The 22,849-nt window shown below is 46.4% G+C and overlaps 1 protein-coding gene across 13 annotated transcripts in view; it reads left to right on the top strand.

Moving 5' to 3' along the window:
* The first annotated feature begins 13,197 nt into the window (after nucleotides 1-13,197).
* Nucleotides 13,198-22,849, top strand: part of LOC138758201 (neuropeptides capa receptor-like) — a 99,531-nt gene continuing 89,879 nt past the window's right edge. For 2 of the 13 annotated variants that reach the window (XM_069926800.1, XM_069926801.1), the window contains exons 1-2: nucleotides 13,198-13,376; nucleotides 17,826-18,093. The gene's annotated coding sequence lies outside the window, so the exon portion shown is untranslated. The other 11 variants (XM_069926797.1, XM_069926798.1, XR_011354209.1 and 8 more) reach the window with 9 other exon arrangements.

The raw sequence follows: 22,849 nt of genomic DNA, 5'->3' as shown, positions 1-22,849 counted from the left end.
GTAGTTGGAAAAATACTTGAAGCCGTCATTAAAGATGAAATAGTGAAACTTTTGGAACGTAAGGGTTCAATCAGGCAGACGCAGCATGGTTTTAGAAAGGGAAGATCTTGTTTGACAAACTTGCTAGGATTCTTTGAGGATATAATGGGTGCGGTGGATAGAGGGGAACAGGTTTATGTTGTATATTTGGATTTCCAGAAAGCGTTTGATAAGGTACCACACAAGAGACTTATCAGTAAGTTACAGGAAAGTTGAGTCCGGGGAAGTCTATTGGTCTGGATTGAAAATTGGTTGTCTGACAGGAGGCAGAGAGTCAGGATAAATGGGAGTTTTTCAGGTTGGCAGAGAGTGGTAAGTGGGGTGCCGCAGGGGTCAGGGTTAGGCCCACAACTGTTCATCATTTACATTGATGACTTGGAGGAGGGGACAAAATGTGGTGTAGCCAAGTTTGCAGATGACACCAAATTGAGTGGAAGAGCAAATTGTAATGAGGATATGGAGAGTCTGCAGATGGATATAGTTAAGCTGGATGAGTGGGCAAAGGTCTGGCAGATGGAGTACAATGTTAGTAAGTGTGAGGTCATCCACTTTGGCAAGAAAAATAAAAGAGCTGAATATTATTTAAAGGGTGAAAAATTACAGCATGCTGTTGTGCAAAGGGATTGGGAGTGCTTGTGCATGAATTGCAAAAAGTTAGGTTGCAGGTGTGTAAGGTAAAACATCATGAGATGGGAATGTGTAAGGAGTTACCCTGTACAGGGCTGTAACAAGATGTGAATGCATCCTTGTACTTACAAGATAAGAGAGACATTGATGGATTGAGAGGCAGGAAGCTAGCAGGGAAAGGATAGCAACAGTTTTAGTCATTGGACAAGTAATGATATGATGATGTTCTAAGCATGTATCCAAGGGTATAAAAAATCACCATTTTGCTGATAACGGCAGAATGCATTCTCCGACTAACATCGTTAGTTGCAAGTGTTACAATCCGGTAATAAAGAACAAAGAACCCTGATTTCGACTCAGTCTGGTGTTTGTCTCACTCATTCATGAACAAAGCAGACCTAACAGGTGCAGCAGGTTATTAAGAAGGCAAATGGAATGTTAGCCTTCATCGCTAGAAGAATTGAATTCAGGAGTGGGGAGGTAATGTTGCAACTGTATAAGGTACTGGTGAGACCGCACCTGGAGTACTGTGTCCAGTTCTGGTCTCCATATTTGAGGAAGGATATACTGGCTTTGGAGACGGTCCAGAGGATGTTTACTAGGTTGATCCCTGGGATGAAGGGGTTGACTTATGATGGAAGATTAAATCATCTTGGTCTGTATTCGCTCGAGTTCAGAAGAATGAGAGGAGATCTTATAGAAACATATAGGATTATGAAGGGTATGGATAGGACAGATGTAGAAAGGTTTTTTGACCTGGCCGGGAAAACTAAAATGAGGGGACACAGTCTCAAGATTTGGGGGATTAGATTTAGGACAGAGATGAGGAAAAATAGTTTTTCCCAGAGAGTAGTGAATGTTTGGAATTCTCTAACCAGGGAAGTGGTTGAGGCTGCCTCGTTAAACATATTTAAAATTCGGTTAGATAAATTTTTACATGATAGAGGAATTAGGGGATATGGGGAGAAGGCAGGTAGGTGGAGTAAGGTCATAAATTAGATCAGCCATGATCATATTGAATGGCGGAGCAGGCTTGATGGGCCATTTTTGGCCTACTCCTGTTCCTACTTCCTATGTTCCTATGTTTAAAATTGAACCCTTAGTGAATCAGAGCTGACAACTGTGTGTGGAGCCAAAATAGATGGGGAAGATCTTGAACAATTTATTTTAGTTTGCGTTGACTTAAGGAGAAGGATATTGAATTGAAGCAACAAGAATAATTGTAGAAATTATAGTGATTAAGAAAGAGGAAATACTGGAGCTTTTACAGCATATGAAGGTGGATAATTTCCATGTCCTGACAGGAATTTCCCCAGGACTTTCAGGGGAGCCAATAGGAGAGGTTCTGACAGTAGTTTTTCAAACACCATTAGAAATGGCTACATTGCACATGTGGTTCCTTTGTTTAAAAAGAGTTCGAGGAGCAAGCCCCGCAATTATTTGCCTGTAAGTCTGACATCTGTGGTAGGTAAGTTAATGGAAAGTGTTCTTATTGATAGTATATACAAGTATCTGGGGAGCTGTGGTCTGAACAGGAACACTCAGCACGGATTTGTTCGTGGAAAGTCATGTTCGAACAATCTTGTTTAATTTTTTGAAGAGATAACTAGGAATGTTGATGAGGGTATCGCAAGTTGATATTGGCCATATGGACTTCAGTCAGGCATTAGAATAAGGTCTCACATAGAAGGTTAGGAAGGTTCAGTCATTAGATATTAATTTTGAGATAGTCTAGTGGATTCAACAGTGGCTGGAAGGGAGATGCCAGTGAGTCGTAGTGGATAACTGTTTGTCAGGCTGGAGGCCAGTGACAAGCAGTGTGCCTCAGGGATCTGGATGATGGGGGTGGTAAATATGCAGATGGGGAATTGTGGATAAAGGTTTTCATAGATTGCAGAGGAATTTGGACAGGTTAGAAGAGTGGGCTGAAAGATAGCAGATGGAGTTAATGCTGATAAGTTTAAAGTGCTTCACTTTAGTAGGATTAATCAAAAGAGGGCACGCATCGTAAATGGGAGGGCATTGAGGGAAGATCTGGAAAAATGGTGCATCATTCCGTGAAGGTAGAATCTCATGTGGATAGGATGGTGAAGAAGGCTTTTATTATGCTGGCCTTTAAAAATCAAAGCATAGAACACAGGAGTTAGAAGGTGATCTTGAGACTGTTCAAGGTATTGGTGAGGTCAGATTTAGAGTACTGTGTCCAGTTCTGGTCACCGAATTATAGGAAGGATATCAACAAGATAGAGAGAGTGCAGAAAAGATTTACAAAAATGTTACCTGGGTTTCAGAATGTAGATTGAGCAAATTAAATCTTTATTCTTTGGAGCATAGAAGGATGAGAGGGGATTTGATAGAGGTATTTAAGATTATGAGGGATAGATAGTTGATGTGGATAGGCTTTTTCCATTGAGTAGGAGAGACTGAAATAAGAGGTCAAGAGTTAAGGGGAAAAGGTTTAGAAGTAACATGAGGGGGAACCTCTACACAGAGAGTGGTGGCTGTGTGTAATGAGCTTCTGGGAGAAATAATGGATGCACGGTAAATTTTGTGATTTAAGGTAAAGCTGGATAGGTATATGGATGGGAGGGGAATAGAGTGTTATGGGCAGGGTGCAGGTTGGTGGGACCAGAAGAGTGTTCTTAGTTTGTTGCAGACTAGAAAGGCCAAAATGGCCTGTTTCCATGCTGTAATTGTTATAAGCTTATAGAGGGAGGGGGTGAGGGCCAAGGAGGGAGTTTGAACAGGAGGATTAATCTGAAGCAGGGAATTGGGGGATCGAGGCCCCCACAGACATTTCTGAAACATTTGGGGCATTTAAGAGATTCTTAGACAGGTTCAAGGTTGGAAGAAAAATACAGGGTAGAGAAGGTTTAATTTTTAAAAATAATATATAGTTTGGCACAACATCAAGGGCCTGTACTGTTCTGTAGTGTTCAGCTTATAACTCATATCTTCATGGTAACATCCTGCCAAATACATTCATGCCTATGTTCACCTATGTTTGGGGCGGCCAGTTAACATTGTGTTAAATGAACACCTTTACAGTGGAGTGGCCAGAGTTCCCATCTGGTGCTGCCTGTAGGGAGTTTGTATGTTCTCCAAGTGTCTACATGGGTTTTCCCAGGGACTCCGGTGTCCTCCCACTTTTCAAAATGTACTGGGGGTTGTCAGTTAATAGGGTAGCGTAGGCTTAAGGGAATGTTGCCATGCTGTATGTTTGTAGGTGTATTCCAGCTTGATGACATTAAAATGGACATCAATCAAACCTTCCCCTTCCTGCTCCCTGTGATGCAAGGGCCTGCCAGATCCATTGAACTTGCACACTTTAACATTTATCTCAGCTTCCACTTTCCCATCCCCCACACCCCAGTTTTTTTAAAATTTTAATTTAGAGATGCACAGTAACAGCCCTTTCCAGCCCACAAGTCTGTGCTGCGAAATTCACCCAAGTAACCCATCAGTTGATACATTCCAACATTTTTGGAAGGTAGAGGAAACCGGAGAACCCAGAGGAAACCCACCGAGACCTAGAGAGGATCAATGAGCATCTTGCAGGCAACGATAGATTTGGAACTGGGTTGCTGGTGCTGTTATAGTGTTTCACTGACTGTTATTCAAACCACAATGTTCCCTCACTAACAGTGCTGTCCCTTTTACCTGTACCACACCCACCTGTCAGACTAGCACGAGTACACTGGTTCCCCTCCACTTCAGGCGAAACCTGTCCCTCTTATATAGGTCCCGGCTGTCCTGCAGAGCCCAGGGATCCACATTCATGAGGCACCAGCTCCTCATGATTTTACTCCACATATTTTTCTATTTCTGGCCTCATGGAACATTCCAGCACAGCCCCTTCAGTGCACGATGTAAACATATTCCACCACAAATTAATGTTTTCCTCCCTCACACACTTTATTGTTCTTACTCCCTTTTGCCTATCTCAGAGTCCTTTAAATCTCCCTGTTGGACTAGTCTCCACCACCACATCCACTCACATTAGGCAAATGTTCTCTGCTATTTGTTCCTGTTGTTCTGGGGAATAGGTGCTGGTGGCCACCCTATCCAATCCCCTCAAAATCTTATCTCCCTCTATAGTTACATCTCATCCTTCACTGCTCCAAAAATTTGTTAATCTTGCTTCATACAACATGTTCTTCAATCCAGGCTAAATCCTGGTTCACAGCCTCTAGATCAGCACAGGGATGTAGAAAAATACAGTATTATCAGTATGAGGGAGAAAAAAAATTATATTGTTTGATGTAGGTTTATGTAGATCGGCACATCGTGTGCTGAAGGGCGCGTATTGAGGTGTAACATTCTTTGTTGTTTACGCCTATCCTTAGAACCATTCAGCCCTTCTAGTATGTGCTGAACTATTGCGCACAATGCCATTATCCTACATCAAGACAATAGCACTGCATAGCCCAAACCACAAGCCCATCCAAATTTTTACATGTTAAAATTAAGTTCCAATTACCCAGTTCAGCAATGATCTCATCCCACACTCACTCCACACTCTGTGTGAAGAATTCCTCGGGTTCCCCTTAAACTTTTCACCTTTCACCCTGAACCCAGGTGCTCTAGTTCTTAGCTCACCGTCTCAGTGAAGAGCCTGCTAACATTTACTCTATACCTCTCATAATTTAAGACACCTTTATTACATCTCCCCTGACACTCCAGGGAATAAAGTCCTCACCACTATCCGTAACTCAGTTCTTCAGATACCAGCAACGTCCCTGTAAATCTTTGCTGCACTTACTCAATCTCATTGATAGCTTTCCATTAGTTTGGTGACTAAAATTGTACTCAATGCCCCAACTTTGGACTCTAAAATACAGATAGTCCTCAACTTAATATCTGGTTGCAATCCTGCACCTGCTTCGTAAGTGGAAAAAGACAGTGGGATTTATGTGGGGTCCTACATTAGCCTGTGGGGAGAGAGCGAGGCAGTGGGATCAGTGTGTGAGGACCATCAAGGAGCTGTGGGGAGAAAGCGGAGCAGTGGGATCATCGTGTGGGGACTGACACGGAGCAGTGGAATCAGCGTGGGGACCGACACATGGCTGCGGGGCAGTGGGGATCAGTGTGGGGAATGACACAGGACAGTGGGGATCAGTGTGGAGACCGAGATGGGGCTGTGGGGAGAGAGGGGAGTCGGATTAGTGTGGGGACTGACACTAGGCTATGGGGAGAGAGAGGGAGCAGGGCAGTGTGGGGAATGTCCAGCAAGCTGCCTGTCTCCCCCCTGGCAAGCCTTGCTGTACTAACATTGGCTGTGCATTATCTCTACTGTTAAGGACATTCCCCTTGGATATAACTGTCTATGCATCTATTGTCTTTCATTATTGTACCATGAGTTACTGCTAATAAAAGCCATGATTATTGTTTGACCACATCGTCTTTGTCTATTTCATCAACTGGCACTTCAATTTTATTAGCAGAAATGGATGCAGCCCTCAAGTCAGAGCGCCTGATAATCGACCAGTCTGCACCGAGGGCCAGAGAAATTTTCAATCACTGGATTGCTTGTTTCGATTACTACATGGCTTGAAACAAAGTTGTCGATGAGGTGATACAGTAGGGCCACCTGAATTCCCTGCTGGGTGAGGTCCCTTTCGCCGTAACGCAAGGAGCTACCACTCTGGCTATAGCCCAGGAACGTCTGACTGCTTACTATGCAGGGCCACGGAATGTGGTGCTTGCTCGACACCAGTTGCTGACTAGACGCCAGAAACTCGGGGAAAGTGATGCTGCCTATGCACTGGCTTTCAACTCACTGGCAAATAAATGTGATATCAGGGCAGTCAATGTGCAATAAGGCCGCAATGTCTTGAAGCTGGATGCTTTAGTCAATGGGATTGACTCCAGTTACATCCGACAGAAGCTGCTGGAGACTGAGCCCTTAACCTACGACCGGGCAGACACTCTACCCAAAACACTGAGAAGTCCCATGCGGTCCAGTGAAATGATAGAAACTGAAAAGGAAACATCCAGGAGTGCAGGAACCCTGAAAGAAAGATAAAGGTGAACTCCTGAAAAATACAATTTCTGCGATAAGAGCTGGCATCCCAGACAGAAGAGCCGGCCCCGATTTGCTACCTGCAGCTATTGTGGGAAACTCGGCCACTTTGCTAAAGTGTGCAAGGCGAAGAAGAGAAGCACCAAGAAAATGCGTCCTGGATCTCCAGGAATGGAAGACAACTGTGAAAAGGGGCAATCTTCAGAAGAGGAGGATGAATCAACTTCAAGTGACGGTAAGGTGAGATCCCCTGCAATAGCTCAATTGACTCCAAAGTTTGGGGAATGTTATGGACTGGAACGGTCGATGATGAAGGGGGAGGTGAATGGTGAGACTCTTGATTGTCTAATAGAGTCGGTGAGTGCTGACAACTACATCCACGATAGAGTTGCCAGAACCTTAAATTTGTGGAGATATCCAGTGAACCGAACGATATCAATCGTTTGTAGTGAACTTTCAAAAACTGTACGGAACAAGTGTAAAGTTACTTTAAATTTGCAGGGACATTACCTGGCTGATGTGTGGCTCTTTATTATGCCGGAGCTCTGTGCCCCTGTGGTACTGGGGTTAGATATTCAATCTCAGATGAACAGTGTAGTGTTAAATTTCAATGGGCCACGACCCACACTTACCATCCCCTGGGCCAGTTACTGCAGTCTGTCCACATTAAAGATCAAAGCTCCCTCCCTTTTCAGTAATTTATCCCCCAAGCGTCGGCAGATTGCCACTAAGAGCCGTTCTTGCAGCAAAGAGGATTGTGAGTTTATCAAAGCTGAGACCCAGAGATTGCTTAAAGTGGGAGTAATTGAACCCACTAAGAGTCCATGGCGAGCCCAGGTGGTCTTTGTGAAAAATTACACTAAGAAACGACTGGCTATTGACTATAGCCAGACAATCAATCGTTACACTAACCTGGATGCCTAACCCCGGCAACACATCAATGAAATGATTAATCAGATAGCACAACACAAAGTGTACTCCACTATGGACCTGAAGGCAGCTTACCATAAAATCCCCATTAAAAATAAGAACAACCCTATACAGCCTTTGAGGCTGATGAGGGGTTATACCAGTTTAAAACGTTACCTTATGGAGTTACTAATGGTGTGTCAGTGTTTCAGAGGGAAATGGATAAGATTATTAAGAGGTATGAGTTACTGGGTACATTTCCCTCTCTGGATAATGTCACTATCTGTGGGAAAACACAGGCTGAGCATGACAACAACTTGAATAATGTTTAGCATCTGCTAAAGAACTCAACCTCACACTTAACGAGGGCAAATGTGTGTTCTCTTTCTGGGCTATATTGTCCGCAAGGGTGAAATCCGCGCCGACCCAGATAGAATGGCTCCCCTTAAGAAGTTACCACCCCCAAACTCAGCAAACGCCCTTAAAAGGTGTATGGGATTCTTTTCCTTCTACTGCAAATGGGTTCGGGACTACGTCACAAAGGCATGCCCTCTGCTTGACACTATATCTTTTCCTCTCTCTCCAATGACCTTGAAGGCTTTCGAGAGATATTACCAAAGCTGCACTCTCGTCCATTGACGAGGATATCCCATTCCAAGTGGAAACTGATGCCTCAGAATGTGCTTTGGTTTGAACCCTTAATCAAAAGGGCTGACCGGTGGCATTCTTCTCCCACACGTTAGCAGACCTGAACTTAAACATCCTGCCATTGAAAAAGAACCCGAGGCTATTGTTGAAGCTGTTCGCTACTGGAGACACTTTCTAGCCGGTAGAAAATGTACTCTTGTCACTGATCAGAAATCTGTAGCCAACATGTTCAGTAGTAAACACGAAAGTAAAATCAAGAAAGATAAGATGGCACGCTGGTGAATAGAACTCTCAACTTATAATTATGAGATCCAGTACAGACCGGGCAGGTTAAATAATCCCTCTGATGTATTGTCACGATCTGCTGCTGGTGCCCAGCTGAAGGGGCTAAAAGTGATCCATAGCAGACTGTGCCACCCAGGAGTCATGAGATTCTTCCACTACATAAGGGCTAACAACCTTCCTTACTCTATGGAAGAAGATAGGAAACTGACTAAAAGCTGTCCACTTTGCGCAGAATGCTAGCCGCAATATTTCAAAGCTCCAGAGGCCACTCTCATCAAGTTAATCCAACCTTTTGAGAGGATTAGCTTAGATGTTAAAGGGCCGTTACCTTCGAACAACAAAAATCTATATTTCCTTTCTGTAATTGACGAATATTCCAGGCTTCCCTTTGCGATACCCTGCCCTGACATCTCATCAGCGTCTGTCATTAAGTCACTTGACAGAATTTTCAGCATTTTTGGTTTTCCCAATTACATTCATACCGAAAGAGGCTCAGCATTCAAGAGTGCTGAACTGCGGTGAGCCCTGCTACGAAAGAGGATTGCCACGAGCCGTACCATGAGGTAGAACCTTCAGGGGAATGGGCAGGTTGAAAGGGCGAACGCTACAGTGTCGAAGACTGTTAATCTTGCTTTGAAAGTACATGGTTACCCTGTTACCCGGTGGCAGGCAGTGCTGCCTGAGGCATTACATTCTATTCAGTCTTTTTTGTGCACCGTAACAAATCAAACACCTCATGAAAGTATGTTTGCCTTTCCTAAGAAATCAGGAACTGTGATGGACTCGCCAGTCTGTTTATCTGAGCCTGGAACCGTGCTGTTGAAGAGCCACACTCAGTCACGAAAATCTGACCACCTAGTCCAACCAGTTCCTCTGCTGTATACTAACCCCAACTACGCTCATGTTATATTCCCATACGGGAGTACTGACACTGTACCCCTAAGAGATCTGGTCTCGCCTGGTTTGCCCCTTCCTCGCACCCCTACTCAGAGTGAGCCTGAGAGGTTGGACTCATCCTCCCAGCCTGTGACCCCTAGTAAGCTATTAGATGGCCATGCTGAGGCTCCACTGCCTCACGCTGGCGATTCTGGAGTGGGTCCAGAAGCCAGTCCTTCCCACACTACAGACCCAGGACCTGCACCAGTTCCCAAGGTTGCAAAGGAGCTACCTGTTTTGAGATGAAGCACCAGAATTCTTAAACAACCTGATAGGCTGACATATTCATAAAAAATATTTTAATTGCTTGCTAGATATTGGCGTATATTGGCTGTTAGAGTATCCCAAAGTCAAACATGGTATCCATTCAGTCTTTCCTAGCATCTGTCCTTTTGATTTTAATTTTAACCCTTCTTCTGCCGGGGCGGGAGGGAGACTGTGGTGTACGACTGCCAAGCTGCCTGTCTCCCCTCTGGCGAGCCTTGCTGAACTAACATTGGCTGTGCATTATCTCCACTGTTAAAGGCACTCCCCTTGGATATAACTGTATATGCATCTATTGTTTTTCATTATTGTACCATGAGTTACTGCTAATAAAAGCCATGATTATTGTTTGACCACATCGTCTTTCTTTACTTCATCAACTGGCACTTCAGGACCGACACGGGACAGTGAGAATCAGTGTGGGGACTGACATGGGGCTCTGGGGAGAGAGCGGGGGAGTGGGAGCAGACACAGGGCTGTGGGGAGAGAGTGGGACAATGGAGATCACTGTGGGGACAGAGTGGGAGAGAGTGGGGCAGTGAGATCAGTGTGGGGACGGACACAGGCTCTGGGGAGAGAGCAGGGAGGTCGGATCAGTTGGGGGCAGACACGAGGCTGTGGGGAGAAAGTGGGGCCGTGGAATCAGTGTGAGGACCAATGGTCTGTTGGGAGAGAGCAGGGCAGTGGGATCAGTGTGGTGACCGACAAAAGATTGTGTGGAGAGTGGGACAGTGGGAGGCAGACACAGGACTGTGGGGAGTGACTGGGGCAGTGGAATCAGTGTGATGACCGACACGGGGCTGTGGGGAGAGAGCAGGGCAGTGGGACCAGTGTAGGGACGGTCACAGAGATGTGGGGAGAGAGTGGGGCAGTGGGGATCAGTGTGGGGACCGACACGACGCTGTGGGGACAGAGTGGGGCAGTGGCATTAGTTTGTGGCCCGACTTGGAGCTATGGGGAGAGAGCGAAGCAGTGGAGATCAGCTTTGGGACAGTAATGGGGCTGTGGGAAGAGAGTGGGGCAGTTGTATTTGTGTGGGGACCAAAACGGGGGTGTGGGGAGAGAGCGGGGCAATTGTATTTGTGTGGGGACAAAAACAGGGGTGTGGGGAGAGAGCGGGGCAGTGAGATCAGTGTGGGAATGGACACGGTGCTGTGGGGAAAGAGCGGGGCAGTATGATCAGTGTGGGGATGGACACGGAGCTGTGGGGAGAGAGTGGAGCAGTGGGGATCAGCGTGAGGGCCGACACGGGGCTGTGAGGATCAGCGTGAGGGCCGACACGGGGCTGTGAGGATCAGCGTGAGGGCCGACACGGGGCTGTGGGGATCAGCGTGAGGGCCGACACGGGGCTGTGGGGATCAGCGTGAGGGCCGACACGGGGCTGTGGGGATCAGCGTGAGGGCCGACACGGGGCTGTGGGGATCAGCGTGAGGGCCGACACGGGGCTGTGGGGATCAGCGTGAGGGCCGACAAGGGGCTGTGGGGATCAGCGTGAGGACCGACACGGGGCTGTGGGGATCAGCGTGAGGGCCGACACGGGGCTGTGGGGATCAGCGTGAGGGCCGACACGGGGCTGTGGGGTTCAGCGTGAGGGCCGACACGGGGCTGTGGGGATCAGCGTGAGGGCCGACACGGGGCTGTGGGGATCAGCGAGAGGGCCGACACTGGGCTGTGGGGATCAGCGTGAGGACCGACACGGGGCTGTGGGGATCAGCGTGAGGGCCGACACGGGGCTGTGGGGATCAGCGTGAGGGCCGACACGGGGCTGTGGGGATCAGCGTGAGGGCCGACACGGGGCTGTGGGGATCAGCGTGAGGGCCGACACGGGGCTGTGGGGATCAGCGTGAGGGCCGACACGGGGCTGTGGGGATCAGCGAGAGGGCCGACACTGGGCTGTGGGGATCAGCGTGAGGACCGACACGGGGCTGTGGGGAACAGCGTGAGGACCGACACGGGGCTGTGGGGATCAGCGTGAGGGCCGACACGGGGCTGTGGGGATCAGCGTGAGGGCCGACACGGGGCTGTGGGGTTCAGCGTGAGGGCCGACACGGGGCTGTGGGGATCAGCGTGAGGGCCGACACGGGGCTGTGGGGATCAGCGAGAGGGCCGACACTGGGCTGTGGGGATCAGCGTGAGGACCGACACGGGGCTGTGGGGATCAGCGTGAGGGCCGACACGGGGCTGTGGGGATCAGCGTGAGGGCCGACACGGGGCTGTGGGGATCAGCGTGAGGGCCGACACGGGGCTGTGGGGATCAGCGTGAGGGCCGACACTGGGCTGTGGGGATCAGCGTGAGGGCCGACACTGGGCTGTGGGGATCAGCGTGAGGACCGACACGGGGCTGTGGGGATCAGCGTGAGGGCCGACACGGGGCTGTGGGGATCAGCGTGAGGACCGACACGGGGCTGTGGGGTTCAGCGTGAGGGCCGACACGGGGCTGTGGGGATCAGCGTGAGGGCCGACACTGGGCTGTGGGGATCAGCGTGAGGGCCGACACGGGGCTGTGGGGTTCAGCGTGAGGGCCGACACGGGGCTGTGGGGATCAGCGTGAGGGCCGACACGGGGCTGTGGGGATCAGCGTGAGGGCCGACACGGGGCTGTGGGGATCAGCGTGAGGGCCGACACGGGCTGTGGGGATCAGCGTGAGGGCGACACGGGGCTGTGGGGATCGGCGTGAGGGCCGACACGGGGCTGTGGGGATCAGCATGAGGACCGACACGGGGCTGTGGGGATCAGCGTGAGGGCCGACACGGGGCTGTGGGGATCAGCGTGAGGACTGACACGGGGCTGTGGGGAGATAGTGGGGCAGTAGTTTAGTATGGGGAATGGGTTTCATGTGTCCGCATTCCATTTAACCCTCCCCTACAACACTTCACACGAACACCTCCCTTTCCCACCTCGTTCCCCTTGTGGCTACTTCCATGGGTTCCTGGACCTGGAATAAACCCTGTAATTAACGAGCTGGCTCTGGGGAGGGAGGGAGCGAGGGAGGGAGCGAGGGAGGGAGCGAGGGAGGGAGCGAGGGAGGGAGCGAGGGAGGGAGCGAGGGAGGGAGCGAGGAAGCGAGCGAGGGAGGGAGCGAGGGAAGGAGGGAGGGAAGGAGGGCAGAGAGCGAGGGAGGGAGGGAGGGAGCGAGGGAGGGAGGGAGCGAGGGAGGGAGGGAGGGATGCCCCGGCCTTCCCCGTGGTAGCGCCCGCCCTCCTCCCCGCCGACTGGTCATCACACATAGGCGCACGGAGAGACCGGGCAGTGTATCCCTCTCATGGCGGCCCCACTCCACCAAGGCCAGACTCATGCAATCTCATCTCCGGGCTTACTACTTCCAATATGAACCGTCCACTCCGTCCGGTACCGAGATTCAGCGCCATCTGCAGGCCAAGGTCGTTCATCATCGTCCGTGAGGGACCCGTTGCTGTGGGAACCACGCTGGCGGTCGCCTCGCTGCCATTATGACGTCAGTAGGCGAACAATCACAGCCAGTCATTTCATACATTTGCAGCCGACTCGCACCCACTCTATCACGTGACGACCAAACACGGCGTACGCGCACTGCCGTCATAATGGCTTACCATCGACGCTAAGTGTCGTTGTCGTAGCAACGAGTCAGATCGATCACGGAGTTTGTTGCCTTTGTCCGAAGTTGGAGGTGAGGTGTACGGGACCGGGACGGGGCATGTTGGAGTGGGGCTGCCGTGAGGTGGGTGGAGGTAGATCTCAATGCGGCTTTTGGAGATGAGCGGGCTCCTGGTGCATCACAGGTAAACTCCGTTGAAATTTCCGTGGCCTGATCCTGTCGTTTCTGAAGGGTCCAATGGAGGTTGCAGAGACGGGAAGGGGTGTAGGGGACCAGAGGGGATGACAGAGAGAGGGAGGCAACAAACCATCCGGGATACTCAATGTATTTCACAAAATCTCTTGTGTGTCCTTCTTCTTCTTTTCTTTGGCTTGGCTTCGCGGACGAAGATTTATGGAGGGGGTAAAAGTCCACGTCAGCTGCAGGCTCGTTTGTGACTGACAAGTCCGATGCGCGACAGGCAGACACGGTTGCAGCGGTTGCAGGGGAAAATTGGTGGGTTGGGGTTGGGTGTTGGGTTTTTCCTCCTTTGCCTTTTGTCAGTGAGTTGGGCTCTGCGGTCTTCTTCAAAGGAGGTTGCTGCCCGCCGAACTGTGAGGCGCCAAGATGTACGGTTTGAGGCGTTATCAGCCCACTGGCGGTGGTCAATGTGGCAGGCACCAAGAGATTTCTTTAGGCAGTCCTTGTACCTTTTCTTTGGTGCACCTCTGACACGGTGGCCAGTGGAGAGCTCGCCATATAACACGATCTTGGGAAGGCGATGGTCCTCCATTCTGGAGACGTGACCCATTCAGCGCAGCTGGATCTTCAGCAGCGTGGACTCGATGCTGTCGACCTCTGCCATCTTGAGTACTTCGACGTTAGGCATGAAAGCGCTCCTATGGATGTTGAGGATGGAGCGGAGACAATGCTGGTGGAAGCGTTCTAGGAGCCGTAGGTGATGCCGGTAGAGGACCCACGATTCGGAGCCGAACAGGAGTGTGGGTATGACAACGGCTCTGTATACGCTTATCTTTGTGAGGTTTTTCAGTTGGTTGTTTTTCCAGACTCTTTTGTGTAGTCTTCCAAAGGCGCTATTTGCCTTGGCGAGTCTGTTGTCTATCTCATTGTCGATCCTTGCATCTGATGAAATGGTGCAGCTGAGATAGGTAAACTTGTTGACCGTTTTGAGTTTTGTGTGCCCGATGGAGATGTGATGGGGCTGGTAGTCATGGTAGGGAGCTGGCTGATGGAGGACCTCAGTTTTCTTCAGGCTGACTTCCAGGCCAAACATTTTGGCAGTTAATGCCCTATCACGATAGCTTGCCCCTTATCCTCCCCTTCTTAGCCACAGACTCTGTGTCAGCGACCTGATCTCCATGGCTTGTTCCCAGTAGGCCACCACCGTATTCAAAGTGGTATATTTGTTACGAGTTCCTGTTTTAGTAAAATAGGATTATCACTGGAATGGATAGTATGGACTGGAAGGGCACAAGTCATAGCCCAGTGATAAATTGATCGATTGGAAGATGTGAGGGAAGGTTTGTCACAGTCTGTTCCAGAATTCGATACGTTTGTAAAGACTGTGATTTTGCAAGGGAGAAGCATTCTGACTGCTGGAAAGGTAAGAGCTTTTGAACCAGCTCTTGTGGCCAGCCATTTTTGTGGAATTACGAGCAAAGCATGCTCTGTGAATGACTAGGCCTTTTCAGTGGATTGACCTGTGCCAAGAGTGTCTTTTTTGGGATGCAATGTGCTTCATTTTGATTGTGACTAACAATGGAGGTCACTTGGATAGACTGCTTTAAGTGTAACTAGCAGTGAAGTTACTTGGAGAGATTAGTGCTGGTGTGTTGGAGGCTTCGTGGAGGGTGCCCATTTTAAGTCTTGCCTGCAAAAGGACCAGGAGGGTTGTGAGCTACCTCGTGTATATAGACATTTCTTCAAAGGCAACACAAGAAGAATTTGTGAGTCTGTCGCAGCCACACTCAAGTCTTCCCATCAGTACATCATTAATTCTGGACGTCGAATTTCAAAGGCCTATGCTTCAACAATGAACTTTGAAGTAACGTTCTAGATTTTGGCCTGCACTCTTATGGTTTGGGTATATCACATGCACACAGCACATTTAGTGTTTGGATAGTTTAAAAGTTAAGACTATAGTTTAAGAGTTAGAAATAAAATTATTGCTGCTTGTTAAGTGCGGTTCATAACAAGGGACACGGCCATGGGTGCTGTGCATTGGCTGCCTGTTTCCTTTCCCTCTCCTGACTGTTACAAAGTAATAAAATCTTATTAGTACCAACAAACGAACAGCAATGGGAGATTCTCCAAAGATATAGGTCAAGGTTCCATTATTGTCACATCACACTGCATTTAGAATGTGACAAACATGAAATACTTTAATTTTGACTATTATGAGGAAGACAGAGTTGCCACTTTGTCCAGTTCCCCTCACAGAAATGAGGCCCAAGTGAGGAATGAACTCGTGACAAAGTCTAATCACTGAGTTACTGAAGCCAGACAATGGTAAATTCAAAATAATTGTTTTTTTTTAATTGAACTATTAATCATCTAACATGTCTTACTTATCTCTAAACTTAACCCCCCCCCCTATGCACAAATGTAAATGTGTATGTGTGTTAAAGTCCAAAACCATTACAGTTTAAGCTTGATTCTGAAACAGTCAATTTTTTTTTGTTAAGTTTCAAACATGTTGTTCACTTCAGGAACCTTTTAAATCACAGTTCAGAAGTAATCATGAAGCACTTTTAAACATTATATTTTCAGATCTCCTTAAAATCAAGTTTCTTGATGAGTTGTCGTTCAGAGATAATCTTCATGAGTGTTTTCACAAGTTTCCATCCTTGTTTGTGTTGCAGAACTGTGATCTTCATCATGAGTTATTTGTTAAACAGGAGTGACCATTCTTCTGGGCACATGTGACTGCCTCTCTTTCTTAAAGAGCATTTGGAAGTGGTCTTACTTATTTTAAAGCTGCTTATGTTGTGTATCTCTGATGTAAGGATAATACAAGTCCTGTCTTGTGTTCAGTCTTCTGATGAAAATTTCTCTCTACCTTCAGCAAATATTTCTATGACATCATGTGATATATCATCAGTGAGGTCAGTCTAAATTCTTGGAAACATGTGATTATTTACTAGAAGCTTTAACAGTTGTCTTCTCCATTTTCTTGGAAACCATGTGCCCTTCATAACTTTGGTTTGCAGATGTCAGGATTCTGAAAGATGTCTTCACTTCTGAATGTATTGTATGGGTGTGTGTAACCCTGTTCCATGCCCACTACACTACCTAAGGGATATTTAAGAGAAATATAGCTGAACATCAACCTAAATATTAATATTAACAGAGATCCATTGCACACTATCCTTCTCTTCCTCCTGCCTCTTAGGTGTGATAGTGTCCCTGTAATTCCTATTTATCACTCTCTCTACCTCCTAAATGATCCAGAGTTCGTACAACTCCAGCTTCAATCCCTTAACTCGGCTTGTCAGGACCAGCAGCTGGATGGACTTCTCACAGATGAAGTCATCAGGGATACAGCTGGCTTCCCTGCCGACCACATTCTGCAAGAGGAGCATTCCCTTGCCTTGGCTGCCATTCTCACTGTTTATGACAAGAGGAATAAAATGTACAATATCTAAAACCTGCCTTTATTTGTGCCCTCCTGCTGGATCTGTTTTTTTTCCTTCAAAAGGGTGGCCCTTTCTTACTTCAACTCCTACTATCCTTTGCCTCTTGCCTGTTCTCCCCAGAGCCTTACCACTCCAATGACAAACACTCGGCTACACAGTCCCGCACTTTTATAGGGATACTCAGTTTCTACCTCCAATCAGCTTTTTAAATTTTAACTGCTGCTGTTCCTCAGGTCACTTGACCTGTCTTGCTCCAATTAGCTACTTCCTTCAAGCAAGGCAAATGGAATACTGGCATTTATTTCAAGAGGGACAGAATATAATTCCTCAATAGACTATAATCCTGACCCAATATTTGATATATATAGAATACTGGGATGTAGCAGTTAGCAAATGTTGTTACAGTTTCATTGATCAGGAATGTGGTTCTGTCTGCAAGGAGTTTGTGTGTTCTCCCCGTGTCTGCTTGGGCTTCCTCCGGGCGCTCTTGTTTCCTCTCACTGTTCGAAAAGTACCGGGGGTTGTAGGTTAGTTGAGAGCAATTGGGCAGAACTGACCTGTTACTGTGCTGCATGTCTACATTTAAAAAAAGAACATTTAATGGATGTAGAGAGAATGTTACCTCTGAATACAAAACGTCCCTTTAAAACAGAGAGGAGGAATATCTTTACACAGTCGGTTGTGAATTTGTGGAATTGTTTGTCAAGGGCGACAATGGAGGCCAATTCATTGGGGATATTTAAGGTAGAGGTAGGAAGGAATAAGGGTTGTGGGGAGAAGGCAGTAGAATGGAGTTGAGAAGAAGAGTAAATCAGCCATGATGGAAAGGCAGGCGAGTTCGATGGGCTGAATGGTCTAATCATCTTATGATCTTATTGTTTAACAGTCAGCAACAGACATCACGTCCGTGAACTTTGCAGCATCGGGAGAGGTTTCCTCACTTGGATTTTAAATCGGCTCCAGTGATACAGAGGCAACCTCAGCACCTAGCGCCTGCCCATTACTCTCGGCACCTGCATTTCCAAGGAGGGGTTTGCTCACCGCCCACAATGCACCCAAACAATGGAAGATTTTCTGGCCACAATGACCCGCCTTCAGCAAAGGGCTCTGCAGCCGCCTTTCTGAAGACTTGGGGAGTTGGCATTTCATCCCTGGTAAGGAGCTTGTTGGGGACTGAAGGTGATTCGATGCCAGGAGGAGAGCACAGCTCCAGAAACTAGAACGGAAGACTCCCGTGGTTCCGGGGCTTGCAACGCCAGGCTTGAAACCGCTTCTCCCCAGTTCCTGGCCCTAGCCCCAGACTCAATGTTGATTTAACTTGCTTCCCAGCTTTCCAGGAGGTTCCATCGGGCACCAAAGGGTAGGACTCCATTGATTTATTTTTCCCCTGGTCAAACCCTTTCATTCCTACAGTGATGAACCTGTTTCAGTGCTCTGACTGTGGGAAGCACTATAAAAGGTCGAGTGTCTTAACGTTACACCTGCGGGTCCACACTGGGGACATGCCCTGACTGCGGTAAGGGCTTCACCCAGTCCTCAAATCTGCTGACTCACCAGTGGGTCCACACTGGGGAGAGGCCATTCACCTGCTCTGAGTGCAGAAAGGGTTTTGCCCGGTCCACTGACTTGCTGACTCACAAACGGGTCCACACCGGTGAGAAGCCATTCATCTGCCCCGAGTGTGGGAAGGGCTTCACCCAGACCTCCAACCTGCTGACCCACCAGCGGGTCCACAGCAGGGAGAGGACATTATTTTGCCCCTAGTGCAGAAAGGGGTTCACCCGGTCCTCCCACCTGCTGACCCTCCAGTGAGTTCACAGCAGGGAGAGGCCATTCACCTGCTCTGAATGTAGGAAGGAGTTTTCCCAGTCGAACAGCCTGGTAAAACTCCAGCAAGTTCACACACAAAGTTTGCAGAGTGTGGAATATTTAAGCATCACTCACTCACACACCAGAAGGGACTGGATTCTTGTCGTTATTGAGGCAAAAAATCAAAATAGGTCTTGATATTGGTGTCAATTTGCAAACTCTTTTCAGGTTAAAGCAGTGGTTCTCAATCTTTTTATTTCCATTCACATACCATTTTAAGTATTCCCTATGTAGAGGGGGGGAGGGGGGCATATTGTGATGGCGTAGGTTGGAGATGTAAAAATACACATCTCTCAGAAGAATTAATTAAAAGCCAAATTTAAAAAAAAAAAAACTTTTTTAAAATTAAGAACTTTGAGATTGATTTGAAGTGATACGTTATGGCTATAAAGAAGACAATTAATCAAATAGCTAAGAAAATGGCTAATCAAGACGTTAGTATGACTGAAAAAGTTAGGCCCACTGTAACGATTTAGCCTCCAGATCAAGTTCCACTCCCTCTGAGGATAACTCGAGCCACCACAATGAAAATTTACGTGACACCACTGCCATTTCTCTGGGGAGCCAGGAAAGATGCCACTGGTGTCAGAAAGAAGACGATTAAACTACAAACCACGCAGGAACAACTACACATGCGTGTACATGTGCACAACCGATCAATTGGTATTTTCATGGGGACTTGCACAGTTGATTGAACCTGGGTCTGTTAGCGTTGCTAGTCAGACCCATTTACAGCAGTGGCCTTAATCAGAGGCTGGACCTCTTTTATCTTTGGAGGAAGAAGATACTGAAATGTAAATAAGAATTTGATGGAGAGGGAGTGGAAGAACAAGAAGCAGCCCAGCCTATTCAAGATATGGAGGAAGTAATGTTTGAAAACCCTGAAGTTAAGTTCCAGAGTGAGGAATTTAAAGCTTTGAAACCTTTAACTGTTCGCCAAGTGGGGATTTGGTCAAACTTATGGATTCACAGTTTGGTTCTTCTAAAAATTAATCTAAAGTACAAATTCAATATTAGAAAGGTGAAATTAGTTATTAAGTAAGAAACGGCAAAATGTGATGTAATTGTGGAGAAAGTTGAAACTAAAGTCCAGAAAATTGAAGATGATATTTAAGATTATCGTGATGAAGTAGAACAATATAAAGATACAGCTTTTTAAAAAATCATAAGATTTTTTTTATGGCCTGGGAGGAACAAAAGTTTTATATAAAAACAAAATGATGTACTGGAGAATCTTAGTCACCGAACTAATGTTAAGATTGTTGGGCTACCCGAAAATTTTGAAGGCTCTAATTCAGTGCATTCTTTTCAAAAATGGGGGCATGGCAAGATGGCATAAAGGTAAGACCTGTATTCCACGTTCTCCCAGCTGGAACATTAAACGCCTGACTTTAAGTTGTTTAAAATTAGTTAAAAATAATATTTTTAATAATAGTAAATTACTATGGCAACTAATGTAAAAAATATCTAAGGCTCAACTCCAAAAGGAATTGTAATTTAAAAGAACGGAAGAATTGAGGCCTACCACAATTGAGTGGAATCCTCAGAGTCTATTTCAGCAATTCCCAAGGCCCAGAGGACCCCAGCTCAGCCGATCTTGATACGAGCGCTGACCTTGTTCCCACAAGATGGCACCGGCACCCTGGTGAGTTCGGCCACTGCCGATCCACGCGCATGTGAAGTCGTGCGCGCGGATGACATGGTCGACAGAGAGACACGTGGCCCTGCGATCTTACCGCGTGGCCTGGGGATGCGCAGAGTAGCATCAGAAGATGCTCCAACGTGCCCCGTGAGGAGAAGGCATGTAGGTGGAGTTAGGTCATAAATTAGATCAGCCATGATCGTATTGAATGGCGGAGCAAGCTCGATGGGCCATTTTTGGCCTACTCCTGTTCCTACTTCCTATGTTCCTATGTCATGAGTACGGGAGCTCCTTGATAAGGTGTGGGCTGAGGGGGAGCTTGAACGCCGGCGCTCCAAAGAGATCGGGGTGCTGGCGTCGGGTGTCCTGACCAGCAGCCGCACTGTTGAGGTATCCTCACCGACAGAAGAAGAGGAATTACTTACCTTTGCAGAATACGTCCAGCAGGGGGAGCCAGCAACATATGAAGGTAAACCTCATAAAGTGGAACCAGAACCTGGAATGGATCCAGTATTTACAGTTCTGGAAGGTATTGCCTATCAGATGAGTAATATGTCAAAACAAATATCAGATCAAATGAATCAAGGATTTATGGAGGTGAAAATGAAGATGCATACTTTAAGTGAAGAAATGTCAAATATGAAGCAAGATATGAATGTAGTCAAATGTGACATTAATAGATGTATAAAATCTCTTGATACTGTACAAGAAAACTTTAATAAAGTTGATGCAGCTTTTTCTGAGTTTCAAAGTCAAGTGGAGCATAATAGAGAAAAAATAGAAAAAAGTGGAAGGATCTTTCATAGATTGGGGAATTCAAAAAAGAGACTTATTGAAGAAGATTGATTCTTAGGAAAAGCAGAGTCGGAGAAATAATGTGAAGATAGTTGGTCTTCCAGAAGATGTTGAATGCTCTGATCCTATAAAATTCTTTAAACGCTGGTTCACAGAAGTTTTGGGTAAAGAGCTCTTTCCTGAAGATTTGGAGTTGGATAGGGCCCATAGAGCTCTGCAAAGAAAACCGCTTCCAGGACAACCGCCAAGAGCAGTTTTGATTCGTTTTTTAAAAATACCAGGATAGAGAAATGATTTTATGTATGGCAGTACAAAAAGAACGACAAAACCAATCTCCATTAATGGTTCAAAACAACAGAATTCTCTTTTATGCTGATTTGAGTCAGGAAGTTATTCGTAGACGGCGAGAATTCAATATGGCTAAAGATGTTCTGTGGTGAAAAGGTTATAAATTTGCTTTTCGTTACCCTGCAATTTTGAAGGTTTTTTTATGGAAACTTTCAATCTCAATTTTTTGAAAATGATCATGATGCCTTAGTTTTTGTGAACTCTCTGAAATGTTTGTTCTCCGCCTTTGTCTCCTAAAAGGAGATGAAATGGAAATGGAAAGAATGGGAAGAATGGAAAAAAATGGAAAGAAAGAAGAAATACAGAATCCTCTTGATATCGAAGAACCAGAGCAGTAGTTGGTTGTGGGGTTACTGGGTTGAAGATGTGGACTATATTTGAATGTGTTTATCTATAATAAATATGTATCTGACTGGGGGTGGGAGGGTGGTGGATAACACTAAAAACTGCTAGTCATCAGCGACAAGTGGGTTTCCCACACCTAGTTTTTTCGGGTAATTCTGCCTTTGGGTGTTTTTTTTTTGTGTGTTGTTTTTTAAAAAAAATTTTAAGAGGGGAGTTTTCCTCTTTTTCACCTTTGAAGGATTACAAAGGGAACACTATTTTATAGAGTTTAATTTTTTAGTGTGTGTATTTACTAATAGTTAAAATTATGTGGAAATTGAACTTTGCATCTTTTAATGTTCAGTGGTTAAATAACCCAATAAAGACAAAGAGAGTATTGGCGTATATTTTTTTAAAAAGATGAAAATTGGTATTGCTGTTTTACAAGAAACACATTTGTCTGAGAAAGAACATTTTAAATTGAAAAGAGACTGGGTTGGTCAAGTTTTTTAAATTCTTTTAATTCTAATGCAAAAGGAGTAGCGATTTTAATTCAGAAGAACTTTACCATTTGAATGGGAATCTACTGAAGGGTACAGCTTTAAGAGTTAATTGTATTTTTTTTTGCGGAATTTTGGACACTGCTTAATTTATATGCACCCGATACAGATGATGAGCAGTTTATTTCAGAAGCTTTTTTCTTGTTAAATCAGGCTAATGAGAATATTTTAGTGGTTGGTGATTTTAATTGTGTTTTGGATCCTTTATTAGATAGAAATCCGAAGAGTATAAGGAAGTCAAAGATGGCAATACAACTTAATGCGCTAATGAAAGATTTAAATTTGGTAGATATTTGGAGAAAAGTTGATTCGACAGAGAAAGATTTTTATTTTTATTCTTCAAGGCATGACTCATTTTCCAGAATGGTTTAT

This window comes from Narcine bancroftii, chromosome 3, assembly GCF_036971445.1.
Source record: "Narcine bancroftii isolate sNarBan1 chromosome 3, sNarBan1.hap1, whole genome shotgun sequence".
Classification (NCBI taxonomy): Eukaryota; Metazoa; Chordata; class Chondrichthyes; order Torpediniformes; family Narcinidae; genus Narcine; species Narcine bancroftii.
Note: the sequence above shows the minus strand (reverse complement) of the source record. Positions and strands in the feature narration are given on the sequence as shown.